The sequence below is a fragment of the Palaemon carinicauda genome, chromosome 17, assembly GCF_036898095.1.
Source record: "Palaemon carinicauda isolate YSFRI2023 chromosome 17, ASM3689809v2, whole genome shotgun sequence".
Classification (NCBI taxonomy): Eukaryota; Metazoa; Arthropoda; class Malacostraca; order Decapoda; family Palaemonidae; genus Palaemon; species Palaemon carinicauda.
Genome location: NC_090741.1, coordinates 124,188,113 through 124,209,646, shown reverse-complemented (window position 1 = coordinate 124,209,646; position 21,534 = coordinate 124,188,113).

Below are 21,534 nucleotides of genomic sequence, written 5' to 3'. Positions count from 1 at the left end.
GATTGCTTATCTTGAAATCTGGTAACCCTTGATATAGCACATATCATGCATGTGTCTTTCCTCTGTATATGTGGTGCCACAAGGTCTAAATACATGCGAAATGTACACTCATTCATTCGTAGATAATTAAATTAATCATGAGGCTCCCATACTAAATGTGACAACAGGTTTGTGTGTGATATTACTTCTGTTTTTGCTAGCCAATCCTTCATCCAAACCCTTTTTCCCCTTTCTCAACTGCTTACGTTTCTCGTAAGCTACAATACAAAGAGCTAGATTCTGCAGGTCCCTCTCTGATAACACCTTCTCCATTGATTTCACTCAGGTCGTCTGTGTAATGTATGGGTACAATTTCAGTCGTCCGGCCACTGAAGCTCCGCCCCAAACCGGAGACCTGCAGCTAGTACCAAAGACTATATACTGAAGGAAGATAGGAAGGCTCAAAATAGAATGTTAATACGCTAGTTGGCAACTCCAAAGTGAACACAATAGTTGGTTGCTCCGATTTCAGATGGCGTTGTAGGTATAAATCGTTTGTCGTCTGTTTGTTTATATTCAGAATTTGACAGTTGACTCAAACGAAATCATGGCGCCGGCAGTAAAGAAGTCACACAAGTGTGTTGTGTGCCATATACAAAAAGAAACCGATCCTCATTTGGTATTTCACAGGTTCCCTAAGGACAAAGAACGGTGAGTCCAAACAGTATAATACATGCAGTATGTGCTGCTAATGAGTAAGCCCCACTGATATTGGATGTAAGATTAAGGCAAGGCATCCACAGTAAATCTCTTTTGTTTTTCATTTTTGGTTGGCTTGTATGCTACCTTATTTCTATTTCCAACCTCCTTTTGATTATTTCTGTGTGTGATACAATTTTGTGTTATTTTGATCCTTCTGATTGTACATTTATACATTTATTAGTTTATAATACTAAACTATACATGAGTGCATCATGCTTTTCCATTTCAATAAAAAATAAAATACAATTATGTTTTTATACACCTAATATCTCTCCATCTTACAGTGGCCTACAAACTGTAATTAAATGTATGCCTACACATAAGCATTTGTGGCTAAGTTTAACAAATCAGTTATACAGTATGTTTTCATTTATTCGAATGTGGTATTGTATAGAACATTTAAAAAGGGTTGTAATATTCTGTACAATACTTAAATTTGCAAGAAAATTAACTAAATCATAAGAGATATAGCTATTGAATTTCTGAAAAATAGACTGAGAAACATAATTTGCAATTTAGTTACCTAATATTTAAGAATATCCTGAATATATGAGTAAAATATACTGACATAGTAATGCAAATTATGAACAAATATGTCGCAAAATTTACAATCGAATTCCATCCTATATACCCGTAAGCATTACTGCTCTGAATGTTTGGTTGCTCGCTCAACAGATGGAGCCATTCGTTTCGCATGGGAGTATCTGGCATCATTTCATAGCACACTCATTTATGTGTTAAAAGCCTGAGCCTTCCTATCTTCCCTCAGTATATAGTCTTTGGCTAGTACCGGTGCGTGAATGGGGCCCCAGTAAACACCACCATCTCCTTGGCCCCAGGAATATCATCCCGTTTCAAAAACCAGTTATAAGGAGCTCCGATGAATGCCACATATTAGAAACCAAAGTTCTCAGTAAAAAAAAATACCATACTGTCTGGATGAAATTGTAAAATCTATTGTTGTTACTGTTCTTAAAATGTTCTATTCTGATTGTTTATTATTTCTTATTATTTCTCTTGTAGTTGGTTCATTTCCTTGTTTCCTTTCCTCACTGGGTTATTCTTTTTCCATGTTGGTGCTCTTGGGCTTATAGCTTTTCCAACTAGGGTTATTACTTATCTTGTAATAATAATAATAATAATAATAATAATAATAATAATAATAATAATAATAATAATAATGATAATAGTTAACAGAAAACTCAAGTCTAGTTATGACAATTGTCAAAATAAATACTATCCCAGCCGGTAGTTTGCCACTTATGATATTTAATTTTTCAGATTGTTTTGATTAGTAATAGAATTTGAGATTTTGCATTTTTTCTATGTTCGAAAATATATTTTTCTTAGTATTTCTGATTTTGATATATCTGTTAAATCTGTTGATTATTTTATTTTGGTTTCGGTTTTTATCAAAGTAAATTTTTCGAGAATATTTTGTTCATAGTTACAAAAGCATGATATCTGAAATATTATTCATAAATCTAAAATGAAACTTCGTATATCATATGAATTCATAATAATTTTCCAGGTACATTAAAAGAGAGTCTTTCTAATTGAGGCCAAAAACATTGATTGAGCTTATAGGTTGTATAAAGTCTTTCTTTCATTTTTCTTTGTTAAATTTACAAAGTATCTATTCAACTTAGGTAACGTCCTTTTGCTGAACAAAAGCTACACGCTCATACTGTTATTATTTACTGTTACTATTTGGCAGAAAAATGGTAACATCAAACCTCTTAGTGGAATTAGAATTTCCATCCTCAAGAGACTTTACATCTTAGAATATCTTATTTAAGCTATTTGATATTTTAGAGTTTCTCAGCTATTCGTTATAACTTGTAAGAGCATTATGTATTCTCAAGTAACACGCTAAAAGATTCTATTTAAAGTCAGACATTTTAAAGAGTTTATTATTATTATTATTATTATTATTATTATTATTATTATTATTATTATTATTATTATTATTATTATTATTATTATTATTATCGTCTTAATGTAAGACGATATGTTGTTGTGAAGATCCTCATTGATAAACACTAATTGCTTCTTCCTTGCTAATTTCAAATTTTAAAAATTCGAATTGTGAAATCGCCTCTCAAAAAATTGATAGAAACTAACAAAATGAAAAGCATATGACTTGGTACATTGAAAACCTAAAGAAAGAAAAAAAAAAAAGCATTGAGAAGAGAAATATCCATTGGCGAATATCAATTCCAATTAGTTGATCCCCACGACGACTGCCAGTAACACTCAAAGGGAAATTGCGTAGAGGCAACACATAGCTATTTCACAATATTCTCGAGGATTTTATTCCATTTACATCTCATCTCGGTTCGAAGAGATTGGGCATTGGCATCGCTTTTGGGTGCTTGGTCCATTTATTATTCTTCGCAATATCCGAACAGTGACATTGATTTAAAAAAGTTCAAGCTACAAAAACGTTTCCAAATTAAGAAATCATGAATTTGAAAACTGTGTTCTAATTTGCAAAATACATATAGCTAAATATAAACCGGTATAAAAATAGTCAATGCAGTTTTACTGAAATTTGAGATGATTTAAAGAAGGATTGGATTTTAGAATATATTTTATCTATTAGGAATGTAGAATCGTGAATTTATATAATGGAAAATGTAGAATTCATGCAACAAGTGGGATTTCCGGTGAGGCAGTTCGTGAAACTGTAAATTGATAAACGAATAGACATCACTGAGGCACTAAATCATTTAATTGACCTGATGACATGTAGGCTGTGTTGGACAAGACAATCCATTCCATCCAAATGTTTTATGATATATTCCTAGTTTTAGAAGCAACTAGGTGTGGGGGTATAGGACGAGCAATTTCCTCCATACTACAGGAGGACAAAATCTTTCTATCACCACCTATTCTAAACGTGAAAAAAGTCGTGTGGGGAAAAGACGAAGGCTGGGGTTGCTAGCCTCACAATAGATGGATGATAATTTTAGGTAATTTCACTTCCTAATAGCTGTATTTACTGAGTAAATGAGTCTTTTAATGCAACAATTGTTGGAATGTTGCGAGGTTAAATACACGCCAAAATCAAGAGGTTCCCACTGATATTTTTCATGGCCACTCTATTCTGCACACAGTTAATCTAACAAGGTTGGCATAAGGATGGGCTAGCTAATATTGTATAACAAAACGCCTAGATCATGAACAGAGATTTTCTTTTTCCTATCTCTTATAAAACTGTGGACTAATCTTCTCTTCATTGTAGAATCATTAATCGTGTGTGATTCTTTTCCCAGTCATGTGCAGAATACTGAAAAGCTTACATTTCTTAATTGCAACGATACAAACTATAAATTGACAAACACCCTACCCCGAATAATTGACTGTTTGTCTAAGTCATAGGGTATTGAATAATGGTGGGCATTACTGGTTGCAAATTTTGATATATTAAGCTAAATGTAATCTGCAGAAAATCTTATGACACATTATTCCAATATCTAATAACTAACATCTATGAAGTTTCATTCTTTACTTTCTTCATCCCTCTTAATCTGTATAATTCAATTTCGTCTGTAAAAAGCACCATTGAAATAAATAGCCCTCTGAATTGTTATTTCATGAAATGATTATACCGTACGCTCTGCATAAAATCTGTATTACTAATAAAAATGCATATTGTTTTCAATAACCCAACAAATCAAAAGCCATATATTTCCCTGATCAGAACCACTTTGATTCAATATATGAATTTCACTCCTGGTTTTGATGACTTTGGTCGAGATTCACTTCATTTGGTTTTAACTGTCGAGTGATACAATGAATAAGAAAAGAAAAAAAAAAAAAAAGATTTGTCATACGATTCAATATCAAAGTACCGTTATTTGTCGCTTGTATTTATCTGAACATTCTTTCTATAATATTTACTATTATAATTCATTGTCCAAATCACTTGTCAATACTTTCTCCATGAAGCAATTTAAAGTGAAGTTAAATCACAAAAAATTATATTTTAGGGCAATTTTAGTTGTGATACAGCAATAAACGGTTTTCTATACGATTGCTGGTTGGATATGGAAATTATGTATTTTTTTTTCAAACTATTCATTTGAGTATATTACTCCTGTTCATAATCATTCTTCATATTTATTATTTTTCTAAAGTTAAGCCCCAAGAATTACATACACAATTTGAATTTTATACTGCTAAATGATTACTTATATATATATATATATATATATATATATATATATATATATATATATATATATATATATATGTATATATATATATATATATATATATATATATATATATATATATATATATATATTCATATATACATATATATACATATATATATATATATATATATATATATATATATATATATATATAAATATATATATATATATATACATATATATATATATATATATATATATATATATATATATATATATATACTTATATATATATATATTATATATATATATATATATATATATATATATATATATATATATATATATATATATATGTATATATATATGTATATATATAAATATATATATATATATATATATATATATATATATATATATATATATATATATATATATATATATATATATATATATATACATATATATATATATAAATATATATATATATATATATATATATATATATATATATATATATATATATATATATTTTTTTTATATATACATATATATATACATATATATATATATATATATATATATATATATATATATATATATATATATATATATATATATATGTATATATAAGTATATATATATATATATATATATATATATATATATATATATATATATATATAAATATATATATATATATATATATATATATATATATATATATATATATATATATATATATATATATATATATATATATATTAGTGTGCTACTGTTATTAACACACATTGAGTATGTGTTGTTTGAGATGTTGAGTCTTGAATTAAAGTCCAGCATTGTAACTTTAAAATGGTTTATTGTATAAAAACAACAGTGTTAAACATCTCCATCACAGGAGTGTAGCTGGTTTGGTCGGATGACCAATTCAGGTGAAGTATAGATATGAACTGGCTAAAATATCGATATCACAGATATCGTATGTTTAGTTGTCTCAGCATTTAAACACAATATGTAAACTTTACATTCTTCTAGGAAGACACCTGCATTCGGTGACGACACAATCTTTCACACGGTATGCATTTGTGTTGATGCTTCAGAAAAATGTTACATTGCTGAGGGATGCAAAATACATCCTGTTATGATTTTATCTGACTACAGAAAATCTCACGCTAGCTCCTTCTTCCACAATGACATATTACGTTATGTGTTTTAAACATGTAATAACTAACTATTACATTAGCTCGGCCAGCTATCTCAATTTTTTCTAAAAATTTAACAACACGCCAAAATATGTTTACTAGGTGTGACTGGATATATGTATTATTCTTTGTTTAACTTTAGCCATAAGCAAATGAGGACGAATGTCCAAATAGGTACATAAAAAAAACAATAACAATAATGCTTATGAAAAGATATTACCAAAGCAAAGAAAAAAATTGCATGATAAATACAGATCACATATATGATACATTGCTTAGCAAATAATTATATGGTACCAAAAAAAAAAAAATACTGATATACATATGATTCGGTAACTTGTTAAAGAATAATTGTTACCTTTATCAGAAACATAGATTAACACAATACGGTAATTAATAAAAATATTTGTTACCTTGGTAAAGATTCAATTTTAGTGCACAAACACGAATTCCTGGTACGTACACGTACCACAGTTTCGTATATATATATATATATATATATATATATATATATATATATATATATATATATATATATATATATATATATATATATATATATATATATATATATATATATATAAATATATATATATATATATAGGGCTTATATATTTTATTAGATGCCCATAGATTCTGTTATTTCTATTATTTTTTTTCTCTTTTCTTTTAACATTCCGGCTTATATATTTTATTAGATGCCGAGAAAAAAAAAATTATCTATTTTTTAAATGTTTTTTAAATGTATTTTTAACAATGCAAATGTTCTATAATTTATTCAATTACATATTACCAGCGTACTAACTGCTTTTCGTACACACGCTATTTCCAGACCATTTTACTCCTTTAGCGAATGAGGTGGCCACTTCAAACGGCTTTAAACTGAATTAAATAAGGAGTTTTGTCTGGACATGGCAAACCATTCTGTTTTAGCTGCAAACTGTTCCGTCACCTACGCCAAACAAGGAAGTTCACGGCGATAAATATCATTACCGTCACACTTAATCCTGCTAGTAGTATGGGGTGAAGAAATTCCTCATAAGTCGGTGACAGGTGGTCCATCTCGGTCAATTTCATCAACCGCTTGGCTACCTGTTTTTTGTATGGGAGAGGTAGTGATGGCATTGTAGACGTCCACGTGAAGTTCGCGAAGTAGGCTCGTTCCCTGATGATAGTCCTTATCCCGGTCACCATGGAATTAGGGGAAGTCCCGATACAACCATCTGCTGCAACAAAGATGTTTGCAAAGGATGTGAATCCGTCCGGGCATGATACATTGAAGCCGTCCTTGTCGTATCGTATCCACGAGCCATTGTTCAGTCTGCAATTGAACTCATTATTGTCAAAGGGATAAATCTTATCCAGACAATTTTCACTTGAATGGGAGAGAGCACCGTCTAGCACTATACCTAACTCGCATGAATCCATTAAGTTTTTATGGAATTCAAATGAGTCAGCTGTACATATTTTTCTATCCATTGCGTCTGAACAGTGAGTTAATTGATTTAAGTCTTTAATGACCGTATATGTTTTCTTGTCTGGGGAAATCAATATGTGTCCTGTCAAACTGGATATTACTGGATTTGAGTGATTCGTCATGAAAGTCGGAAATGGTGATATCTTGTAAGATTGCCAGGCATCAGAAGAATCAAAGGGAATTGTAATCATAATCTTGTTATTTTCAATGCTTACTGTAATTAGGCTGTAATAAAATTCTAACTTACGTTCGCCTAACAAAGGAACACAGACTAGTTTATCCCTTCCGTTCTCCAGAACTAACTTTAAGTATTTTATAGGCAAAAAATGGGGTGACAGTACACCTTTAGTTGCTAACGTGATAGCTTCTACATAATCCTTGGATTTCTCAATGAAATGTGCAATTCTGTTATGTATGTGATCTATTTTTGAATCATTATACGTTAACGTTGCCAACAAATCCTGTACTTCCATAATCTGACTGATATTACTTGAATGCTCATTTACTAAATCCATAATTTGATTGATTGAAGCTAACTGATTCCTTAGTTCTGACATAATCAATTCATCTTCATGAGTCAAGAACTTAATTTTCTTATTTTGATCACTAATCTTAAGACGATTGGAAATTCCTAAACCTAAACTTGCAATAGACCCAAAGATGTTTAATGCAGCAAAAATAAACAGATTTCGTCTTTCTTTATGTTCGTGTCCTACAGTCCACATCAAAAGGTCACGAGCCAAAGATTCTGTCTCGTAAGTCTTATTTTTCAAGTCATCAGATAGCATCTCTGCAACTTTTAATGGCGATCCAAGCGAACTCTCTATAGTCAAATGAAAATGTCTTCTATGCAACTCATCTAATGAGACAGAAAACCTTGAAATGGCGCTTTTTAAGCTAGTGACATCATTCTCTGGAGGAAAAATTGCTTGCATATGCACTTCTACAACTACGTTGCTCGATGTAATAAAAACGTCAACTATAGTGCCATATTTAAAATCTATACTTTTAGTTTTAGAGCTCGTCCCACACGAGAAAAATGTCTGACCGAACAATATCACTCCCAACAACAAAAAATTCATCTTAGAAACCTGTAACGAGAAAAATATATGTAATTACTCCTGTATTAAGAAGAAAACTTTTAATCACACAAATAAAAAATTTTCCTTCACTTCTTTCCCTTTTTTTTTTTTTTTTAATTTCTTATGTGAAGCAATGGTACTATTCTCTCATCCGTGGGTTGGGATACGTTTTGAACTCTAAACCTATTGGCCGTTAATGTTTCCAAAATGTTAAATGGGCCTTCAAACTTAGGTGTTAGTTTATAATTGAGTCCATTACGTACATTTATCTGTATATATACATTATCACCCACGGTATATGTTTTAGTTGGCTTTGCTATTTTATCATGATTCCTTTTCATTAAGATTTGTGATTCTTTTAAATTCTTTCGAAGGATATCATATCGACTTTTGCTTGCATTTATACATTCTTTTAAAGGATTTGATAGATTAGTTGTTGGCGTTAATACATGGAAAGGCGTTCTAACTGGGGTACCATACAATGCTTCATGCGGTGACATTTTAATTGATATATAATATGAATGATTCAGAGTACTCAGTGCCGCAGGTATTGCAATATCCCAGGTGGGGTCTGATCCCACTTGTGTTACTCTTAATATATTTAAAACCTTCCTATTTGTTCTTTCCACTAGCCCATTCGACTCTGGGTGATATATCATGGTATTTATTTTCTTTATGCTAAGGAATTCACACAATGAGGTAAGAAAGTGATTATTAAATTCACCACCCGAGTCTGAGATTATCATGTGTGGAATTCCATGTTTACAAATGTAACACTCGTAAAACTTCCTAGCGCATTCAATCGCAGTTTTAGTTTTAAGCGCTATTAGTTCTGTATATCGAGTTAAAGCATCTATAATTACTAAGAGGTGCTTATTTCCTCTGTCTGACTCGTAAAATCCTGTTAACAAATCTAAATGTATTCTTTCAAAGGGTTGATTGTGCACGGGATATTCCCCTAGGCTGACAGGTGTTTTCGTATGCCTTTTGTTTTCCTGACATGTGCGACAATTAGCTATGTGTCTTTTTATATCTGTAAGGATCATATGCCAATAAAACAATGATTTGGCTTTCTGTGACATTAATGAGAACCCCGGGTGTCCATGTAATGGATTTGCATGCAACCAATTCAGGACAGTGGAAATAAGTGAGATTGGTACTACTACCTGGTCGTTAGTTACTTGTGGTGTATTGCGGGTTTTCCTTGTCACAGTCCTACACAGAATATTATCTTTGATTATATAATTCTGCTGCTTATACTTTATATATCCCTTTTCCTTATGATTGCCTTTCAAAGCATTTATAATTCTTTCTATTTTCTGATCTTTTCTTTGCTCAGTCTGTAATAATTCAGCGCTCCAGCCTAAATCTTCTTGTTCAGATATCGTTTTAACAATAGGCATGGATGTTGATATATCTATTAATTCAGCTAAAGGCTCCGTACAAGATGACACAGGGTTGCGTGATAATGCATCCGCAATGATATTTACTTTCCCAGGTAAATACCCAATTCTTGCGCCAAAATCTTGAATAATCAAATGCCACCGAGTTCGTTTAGGGCTGTGGTTGAAGCCTTTAAAGAACTCGGTTAGTGGTTTATGGTCAGTAAGAACCTTAACGGGATAACCGTAAATTATAAACTTAAAATACACTAGTGAATTAAAAATAGCTAGCCCTTCCTTGTCTATTACTGCATACTTACTTTCGGAAGTTCTCAGTTTTAGAGAATAAAAAGCTATCGGGAAAAATTGTTTATCATATTGCTGGAGCAATACCCCTCCTACTCCTAAGTCTGAGGCGTCTGTTGCAATGAAAAATTCCTTACCGAAGTCAGGAAATTTTAAGATAGGAGAACTACACAGTTCATCTTTCAAGGTATCAAACGCCTGTTGATGATGCTCAGACCATATGAAATCTACGCCCTTCTTCGTAAGATCAGTTAAAGGAGAGGCCATTATTGAATAGTTGCGTATAAAACGCCTGTAATATCCACTACAACCCAGAAATTGCTGTATTCTCTTGACATTAGAAGGTATGGGAAAATTACGTATAGCCGACACCTTATCATGGACTACTTTAAGACCTTGGCTTGACACCATGAAACCCAAATATATTAATTCTGTTTTGAAAAATCCACACTTACTAATCTTTACCCTTAAGTTATGTTGCCTTAATCTCTGTAGTACTAGTTCTAACTTACGTAGATGTTCTTCTAAGGTGTTGGAAAAGATTACAAGATCATCCATATAGGCAAGCAATATATCCCCTAACAAGTCTCCAAACACTATATTAATCATTCTTGTAAATGTTATGGGAGCACAACGTAAACCAAAAGGCATCCGTAAAAATTCATAATGTCCCCTGGCTGTGCTGAAGGCTGTGTATGGGATACTATCTTCTTCTAATGATATCTGGTGATAGCCTTTAAGTAAGTCCAAACTGGTAAAAAATTTATTCTGACCTAACAAAGATAAAATATCGTCAGTACATGGCACTGGGAATCGATCAGGGATCGTCTCCTCGTTTAGACGACGGAAGTCTACGCAGATACGCCATGTTCTATCTTTTTTCGGTACAACTATTAATGGAAAATTATTAGGGCTGTTTGATTTCCTAATGACTCCTTCTTCTAGCATTTTACCTACTTCTTCATTTATTTCATTCTGGAATTTCATAGGGAGTCTGTACGAGGGTACATAGATAATTTTCTGCTTGTCCTTTAACCTTATTTGATGCTCGATCACATCTGTTTTTCCTAAGGATCCATCCGTAGTGGAAAAAACATCATGATATTCAGTTGAAAGTCCAAAAATTTTCTGCTGAATTTCTTCGTCTTGAATGTCCATATTGATTTTATTTTTAATAGATTGCAAAAGGGATTCATCCGCAACTGATTGAGCGTGATTGATTTCAGCAACGGTAAGAATGCGATGTTTATAAACTTCTACATCCAAGATATGCTGATTTTTGTGAATTACCAAAGTGTTATTTAAATGATTACAGACTTCAATATTACATTGCTGATGTGAGCCTACTGTATAAATAGCTTGTGTGACAGACAATCCGTTAGTTTTCAAAGTGTCAGAAAGGATTAATATTTCAGATCCCGGTAATGTTTTCTTTATTTGCACTATTAAATTCGAAGGTACGTTTGGCTCGATAGATTGCGTGCAAGATGATATTACGGGTGAACGAGAATTCTGCTGGGTCGCGTATATTATTTCTTTATTAGTGAGACAAGTTATTGGTTCTTCAATGTACGTTACGGTTACATTTGTCGTCTCCTATTTATCCAAAACTGATTTTAAGGTATTAGAAGACTTATAGAATTTTCCTTTGATATACATGCCGTGCTTGGCAGGGGCTAAGATAATGTTTTGATTTCCCATAGATGGGTATCCTATAATTACAGCTGGATACATATCAATGTTTTGTACAACAACAAATGTATCGGCAAACGTGCGTTTACCGACTTTGAATTGAACATGAGTTATGCCTATGACATTTAATTCATTATTCCCTATACCCGAGAGTCTAACTCCGGATTTTTTTATCGGAAAGTTCGAAAACAACAAAAGATGTGTCCTCAAATCCATGATATTACGTAGACTACCAGAGTCAAAAAATAACGTAAAGGATTTGTGTTCTAAATTTAAAGCATATAAGGTTGGTCGTAACTCTTTTTGGCTTATTATTGTATGAATTCGTTGCAAATCTACGGGAGCATGCACTGTTTTACTTAATTTGGCTGTCTGTTTCATAGGAAAATCTATTGCCTCACCATGATCCGATAAAACATTAAATTGATTATTCAATACTATTGATGTTGACATGAATGACCTTGACCCTACATCACTCTCTTCCCCACTGGAGTTAATTATGTGGTATTTGCTTTGCTCTGCACATTCTAAAAATTAGTCTGACCTTGCAAGGTCTGGTTTGACGACCCAGGCTCAGCGATATTCGAAGAAGTGTTTGTTTGTTTCGGACTCTGAACTACATTGACATTTGGCTGTTTCTTCTTATTGTTAAAATGAGAATTTTTCTTTTTATTTCCATATGGAACTAACTGTGGAATTGACTGTGTATTTCTGGGATTCTGTTGTGTCTTACGCGAGTAACACTGACTGTACGAATGAGTCGAACTGTTATGTATCGAACAGAATTTCGTTCTGCAGTCCGCGATTAAGTGACCTTAACGTTTGCAATTATAACACGTCATTCCCGCTACTTGACTATTATTAACTACGTTCACTTGTTGTGGCTTTGTTTCATTCTTTGCAAAAACTTGAATTAACACGGGATCGAGGTCTGGACACTTAGCCATGTGTTTCTTTATCTGTTTATATACATGCAATTCCGTACTTGCAGGCGTTAACTTTTTATCAAAACACCGCACTAAAGCTTCAGGCAACATAAGTGTCATGCAAGTTAAATATATTAATCGTAAAAAATCTTTCACGGAGATGTTATCTCTAGTAACCCAAGTGGAATTACCTAAAGTATCCTGATATTCATTAAGCCTATCAGCTATGAGAGCTGCTCTCTCAATAACATTAAGCCGATTCATAGTGGCTTGATTAAGTGTATTTCTTAACGTTAATACTACATCCAAGGCTTCTTCACCCCCATAAACCGCGCGTAACCTAACTTTGAAATCATCCCAGGTAACTGCTTCTTTAAATGAAACACCTCTTAAATACGCACTCGCATCCCCCTTAGAAAAATCTATAAAACTTTTAGCTTCTTGTAATTGTACAAAAGGGTCTACGATTAGTTTGGCATTTAAATGGGCATCGGCGGATGAAATCCATCACTCCACATTTTGAGGCAAGAACCCATTAACCCAACCCTGAAAAGGAAGGATTGCAGACCTGGCATTTACAAGCGTCACAATCGGGAGAGGATTAATCTGTCCTACGCCACTAGGTCCAGGGGTGGGGCTCACAGGGGGCGTCATGACTGCTGTATTTCTTTTCCTATCTCTTCGACCCCTTGCAATTCTATCAAAACATCTATATGAATACAGACGTCCACTGCGTAAGCGCATAAGCACTCAATGATAAAGATTATAACAAAATTCCCCAAAACAATGCTACTAATCCCAAGACATTTCCCGAGAATTTCTGAAAGAAAACGGAACACAAAGATATTTCCCGTAAATTTCTGAAAGAAAAAGGAATTAGCACAAAGAGAGAAAAAATTCTAGATGAGAATTCGGAGTTGAATACAGTTTCCTTTAATGAGAGGAAAATAAAAGATTAGCAAACCACTCACCCCAGTAATAATCGACTAACGACTCGTGATAACTACACTTCACTGCCCAAACTGAAATGAATTTTAAAATTGTACTTAGCTTTTATATGGTTCTGTGTGATGTCGTCATATCCTCTCTCTTTCTTGATGTTTGGGTGAATGTTTCGTCTGAGTTTCCGTTAAATGGATATGTTTTGTAAGCGCTGAACGTCAGTCCTTGGGTTTCCTAGGATGTTGATTGAAGATCCAGTTCATCAGTTTGTATGTATAACATTCATCAAATGTTTTAGTCTGCGATGGACTATGATACTTAGTCAAAATTGTAGATTCATTAACGTTGATTTCTTTAAGATCTTTCTCTGGTTTTTACAGCTTTATTTTTGATTTCTTGAAGATCTTCCTCTAATTCTTAGAGTCTTATTATTAATTTCTTGAAGATCTTTCTCTGATTCTTAGAGTTTTAGCGCTGCCACCATTTATTAGTGTGTTACTGTTATTAACACACATTGAGTATGTGTTGTTTGAGATGTTGAGTCTTGAATTAAAGTCCAGCATTGTAACTTTAAAATGGTTTATTGTATAAAAACAACAGTGTTAAACATCTCCATCACAGGAGTGTAGCTGGTTTGGTCGGATGACCAATTCAGGTGAAGTATAGATATGAACTGGCTAAAATATCGATATCACAGATATCGTATGTTTAGTTGTCTCAGCATTTAAACACAATATGTAAACTTTACATTCGTCTAGGAAGACACCTGCATCCGGTGACGACACAATCTTTCACACGATATGCATTTGTGTTGATGCTTCAGAAAAATGTTACATTGCTGAGGGATGCAAAATACATCCTGTTATGATTTTATCTGACTACAGCAAATCTCACGCTAGCTGCTTCTTCCACAATGACATATTACGTCATGTGTTTTAAACATGTAATAACTAACTATTGCATATATATATATATATATATATATATATATATATATATATATATATATATATATATATATATATATATATATATATATATATATATGAATCAATACTACTCTATTCGGCATCGCCTACTTCACGCTTCATAGTTCTCAGCCATGTAGGCCTGGGTCTTCCAACTCTTCTAGTGCCTTGTGGAGTCCAGTTGAAAGTTTGGTGAACTGACCTCTCTTGGGGAGTACGAAGAGAAAGCCCAAACCATCTCCATCTACCCCTCACCATGATGTCATCCACATATGGCACTCGAGTAAAACTTCTACAATTTTGGAATCCTGCTGGTTCATCTCAGCTTTTCATCAATCTTTCTCTCTAATCTCTTTAGATTGAGCTTACTATATATTTTTATGACAAGTGACTTAACTGTGATGCCTCGGTAATTATTGCAATCACTCAAATCTCCTGTTTTGCCATTTTACCAACACTCCTAGCTCCCATTCATCCGGTTTTGCCTCTTCACGGGACATTCTACAAAATAATCTTGTAAGTATTCTGGGAGTCACTTCATTTTGGCCAATATCATCTCCGTATATTCTCTATCGTACCCAGGGGCTTTCCCTTTCTTGAATTTTTTAATGATAACTTCGTCTTCAAACATACGTAATTCCTTCATGGGTATATCAAGGTCTTCTTCAGCTTCAGGTATATCAATCAAATTATTCCCTTCATATCTCGTATTCATGACCTCACTAAAGTGTTCCACCCAACGTTGCCTTTCTCCATCTTCTGTTGTTATAACAGACCCATCTCTCTTTTTTGATGAGTATATGCTTCTTCTTTGCCTCAGTAGAGATTTCATATATAATTCTGTGACAAATTCTTACACCATAGTCACTTTCTGAATTCATAGCATAATCATCCTCATCTGATTTCCTGTCTAAATATTCTCTCCAGTCATTTCTGGCTAGTCTTTTGATATCGCTATCAAAACTGGAGAACTTAGCATGCCCTACCTTTTAATTTTCATGATTTATTCGAAAACTTTCCATTTTTGTCTGTGTCTCCTTTTTATAGCATCCCAAGTATAATTTGATATCCGTGGCTTTCTCCTTGTAACTGCATATCTCAAAACTTCACTACCAACTGAATGATATATGTTCTTAATATTACACCATCCTTCATTAATTGTCTGATCTTCGTCTCCTAAAGTCTCTACTACAGCAAATCGATTCCTACATTCAATTGCAAAGGTGTCTCTGTACTCATCTTCTAGAAGCTCGGTTGTATCAGACCTATGCATGCAATCTAGATTTCTGTTGGGTGCTTTTAGTTTAAAATTTTTGTTTTTTTATCTTTTTATTAATAAATCTTACAACAGAATCAATACAATGGCTTCATATATACAATATACATAATAATGAATTACATCCTTTACAAATAACAAAGTATGTAAGCCTTATATCCTATAGAATAACTTATATTTCTTTTTATTCTTTATTTTACAATAGCATTAAGCACATAATCTTTGGTAAAGAGCTTGTCTAATTTATTCACATAAACGTTACTCAGTATAAACTTAGTTTTTGACATTTTATTCTCTATATTAGTTATCAGGTTTGGGTTGTCTGCCAAAAGACCCAAAGATCGACCCAACCACACTCCTGCTACAAAATCTGATAGTAACACTATTGCTGTGTTTTTGTCTTTCTTTGATGGTGTCTTAAAACCATACTTAAGAATCTTTAGTAAACTATCTGTTTCAATTTTACAACGCCAATTTAGTATTGACTTTAAACAAATCAAAATGTTTTTTTGACGAGGGACAGAAATAAAATAATGTGCATATTACTTTCAATTTAGCCACAAAAAAAAAAAAAAAAAACATTTATCTTCATTCGAGATTGTCATCATATGCAGCCTATCTTTGGTATTAAGTATTTCATGAACGTATCTATAAACTGTATCTCTGCTCTTCTTATCAATATATTTATTATCTACATACTTCCAAATCTGTGTCCAATTGAAAAGTGGGTACAATAACTCTATCTTTGGTTTATAGTCTTTACAGTTCATAAGCATCCATTATATTTCTTTAACAGGCACCTTAGGATAATTCTTTAAACGATATACTTTCCTTAAAACATCAATCATCTAATTATAATATGATGTGATAAAAATAGTACAATCTCTATAAGTTTTATCAGCTTCCATTAAAACACTAGCTTTTATTTTACAAAAGAAATACTGTACAAAATTTCAAAACCATAACACTTACTCGTGGAAATCTTGTTGAAAGTTTTGAACATATTTGCTTTCGATTTATGTAGAATAGTCATCATTCCTAGGCCTCCTGCCCTTGGTAAAAATACGGTATATCTTGCAATTGATTCCACAGCTTCCATTCCATAGGTATCTAAATAAACTCCTATGAATTCGTTTGGCACAATCCTGTGGAACTGTATATACATGTGACACATACCACGTTTTTGTTAAAATTTTACAATTGATTATAATACATTTTTGAAACACAGTTTCCTATTCCTAAATACAGCTATAACTTTGTTTATCTTACACTCTAGATTATTTAAATTTAGATTAACACTATCTTGATAATTATTACTATGCAAAACACCTAGTATTTTGCAGGAATTATGAAGATAATGACATCCATTTATTGGTCATTATGATTTATTTCTCCATTTCCCAATACCTATAATTGAAGTTTTATCTCTGTTTAAATTTGCGCCACTTGCCTTTTCATAATCTGTGATTATATTAAACATTCTAATATTCCTTTGTCACTAGTAACCACGATAACAGAGTCATCAGCATATCCTAGAACAGAAACCTTTAAATTATTTGGCAAATTCAATGACACGTCTACAAGCTTCCTTTTCATCATCCTGTAAAAGGATTCCTGGTAGAAAATAAACAAAATCATGGATAATGGACATCTTTGCCTTACCGATGTTTTTTATAGAGAATGGATCAGAGATGATGCAATTTATGCATACTACAGTTTCTGCATCTTTATATAACATTTGTATTAGCTGAATGAAACCAGGGTCAAAACCAAAGTTGCTCAGTAAAGCATATAAAAGGTCATGATCCACAAGATCAAAAGCTTTAGACCAGTCTAAATTTGTTAACGCAGGTTGTTTATCATTATCATTTGCATAAAAAATATCTCTCATGATGGAATTCAAGTTGATAATTGATCTATCATCAACACAACTAGAATGCTCGCGGGAAATAATTAAATGTAACACATTCTTCAATCTATTAGTTACTATTTTGCTATTATCTTAAAATCCACGTTTAGCATTGTTATTGGCCTTCAGCTTGTAATAAAACCTAAGTCTCCTTCCTTCGGTGTAATCGTTATTATTTCTTTATTCATTTTAGAGATGGTCTTATATTTGAAAATAAACTTTACTAGGCTTACAAAATCGTTTTTTATTTCTTTCCAAAACTTTTTGATAAACTCAACAGGGAGACCATCTAGTCCTGGGCTTTTGCCGTTCTTCATCCCACTCAATGCTCTCAATACTTCAGACTCTGTCACTTCTGAGGTTAAAATATTCTCATTCCCATCAATAACTTTATCTACTAGAATCAAAAACAGGTCTTGATAAGACTTATGACATTTCTCTTCTTTGAAAGGCTTTTCAAAATATTCCCTTATATTTTAAGCAATAGCTTTGGGGTTTACTATTCCGGTACCATCATCCCTGTTTATCTTATTTACACACGATTTAGAGTTTTTTCTCTCCCTAACAGGTACGCTGGAACTTGTTCACCTTTCAATTTATCATCCACCTTTACTCTAATTTTGACTCCTTTACAGATCTCATCTTGAATATTATTTATTCTTAATTTCAAAGAGTTCACTGACAAAAACTTGTCCTTATCTCATACACCTTTTCCTATTTCATTTTTCAACTGGTAGTTCAGTGAATACAATAACCCATATTTTGTTTGGTTAATTTGCTTTGAACACTTGATAAAGAAAGACTTCAGTTGAGCCTTCGCATATTCCCACCAGCACAAAATATTTCTAACTCTATCTCTGCTCCTCTTCATATTATTCCAAGTCATAAGAAAATTGTCTCTTACAATATCTGTATCTAGAATATTACTATTAAGTTTCCAGTACCCTTTCCTTGGCAACGCTACATTTTCTAATTTCAAAGCTAATACTATAATACAATGGTCAATCCAGCTAACAGGAATATTTTAAATATTTACCACATGGTTACGTAAATCTTTTAGATAAAAATCTAACCAGCCTTGAGCCATAATTCTCCCTAATATAAGTATACTTCACCCGGTGATGTCATGAATCCTAAGCATCTATAAGTTTTAAGTTGCTTTTCAAGTTTACTAATGTCTTTGATAGAAGCTCACTGTCGGAAATAGAACACTCTCTCATACAGGTAATAGAATTCCAATTTCCACCCATTATGATATTACTTATATTGTTCCTTAAGAAATATAAAATATCTGTATTAAATAATTTCTCCCTTTCTTTTCTCTTACTATTTCCAGCAGGAGCACAAACATTTAATAATTGAATAGTAACGTTTGAATAGCGACAATTAACACTCATCACATAAACATCAGTATCGTTTAAAAAATTCATAATTTCCACATTAGATGTATTGTTTAAAAAGATAGCTATTCCACCCTTAAGAATTTTTGTACAATTAGTCAAAACTTTGAAGTATTTTTCAACATATTCCAATTTCTCTTCCCCTTTTATATTGTGCTCATGGACGAAAATTATATCTAGATTATGAAGAAACAAAGTTTGTTATTTTAATTTGCTTATTCAAAGTATTAAGTCCATCTATGTTAACTGTAGCTACATTTAATGTGGATGAAATGAGTTTTGTATATTATGTAAAATACATTTACAATACAAGATTAAATTGCTTTAAGTTTTTTTGTACACTTCCCTGTTTCATCATCTAATGATAGATTCTGGTTTGTCCTTCCCAAGCTTTGGCACTGGTCTTTCTTCAGCGTTATCTTAAGTTTATTGCCAGAGTCTGTTTTTGTTTGCCATGTTTCCATTTCCAAATTGGTACTGTAAAGTTTTCTTTGGGACGTTGGCATCTCATATGTTTCCTCACAATCCATTTTTCCCTCCTGTTTTCCTTTTATTATACTCGCTACTTAATTTTTTGTTAATAACTCGTTTTCTTTAACCTCTTTATGAATCTCAACCTTTGGATTTTGATCTACGCAATTCATTGACACCTATTGGTTAGGAAACCCTAATTCCTTCATCGTAATCATCCTGCTCGTGATCAAGACTATAATCAAATAGATCCCTTTCGTCCTCATAAACATTTTCTTCCCTTATGCAGTCCACAGAGTCTCCTAATATAATTTCCTCCTGCGTTTCTTTCCTTAGCTCACTTCCAGCAGTCCGTTTTGTTGTGCCCTTCCCAAGTTTTATCGAGTCACTTTTATCCTTTTCTTTCTCAAAATAATTTTGTGAGGTATCCTTGACAATTTCTTCTGTTGTGCAATCTAATACCTGTTCTTCTTTTAAATTAAGTCCTTCATCCCTGTCCATTCCTTCGGTCACTATATCAGTAGTTTGATAACGTTGGTGACCTCCGGTTTCTTCAACTATTGCCTTTTCTAAATTGCATGTGTGCAACTCATTTACTTTTACGCTGGTCTCATCCTTTCCTTCCGTGGGTAGGTGAGGGAACTCTTCTTCTTTAAACTTATACCTTACATCTTCACACCGAAAGTATGTCCGTGGCTGCCCATTATATAAGGTAGTCAAGGTAAATCCTAAAACCGTAATTGATGATGGGACATTCTCTTTTATTCTCATGCGGGCTGTCCTGACTCCCGTCAATAAGCCTTTGAATGGTCTGTCAGCATATCTGTTTAGCCTGACTCCTTCCACTTTTCCATATTTCGATAAAACCTCGATCAGCTTTTCATATGAGAATCCAGTTGGAGCATTCCTTATTGAAACATACGTAATGAAGGTGCTAAGATTCACTATCTTTACATTTCCTAACTGGTCTGAACATACAACTTAGCCTTCATAATTTTCCATGAGATCATTAAACACGTTTGGTACTAATTTAACTATTACTCTGTTCTTACTTATAAATTGAACTCCTATAATCGACTTATGAACCAATTTCATGTTATCAAATAACATTTTGCTAACAATATCCATAGTAGGGTGTGCAGTAAACAGCAGCACAAAGGAGTCCTTTCTCCTAAACGGTGTTGAATATGACCCCATATTGTTACACTTAAAATAGTCACTGAAAGACTCAATAGATGGTACCACCGTCGCCACCATCTACTTCAGACTCCCCACCAAGGCTATGCTAGGGGGGAGGAGCCACAACTCAAAGTAAGAGAAATTCACGAAGTTTTCAAGGTTTATAACTTCACTGTCACTTAACTCACCTTCAATGTGCCTACTTCAGCACTAACGGTACAAATTCACCGAAAACTCACGACATTTTCTCGGCGAAACTGCAGCTATGGCCTCTGTTGTTTACCGACAAGCTTCTTCTTCTTCCATCATCAAAAATTCTTAAGCAAATCATAGCTTTTTTCAAAACTAATTTCTCGCTGCGACACAGTTATTACTGGTATTGGGCGTTCGTTGTATATCTTTAGCAAGTTTATGTGCA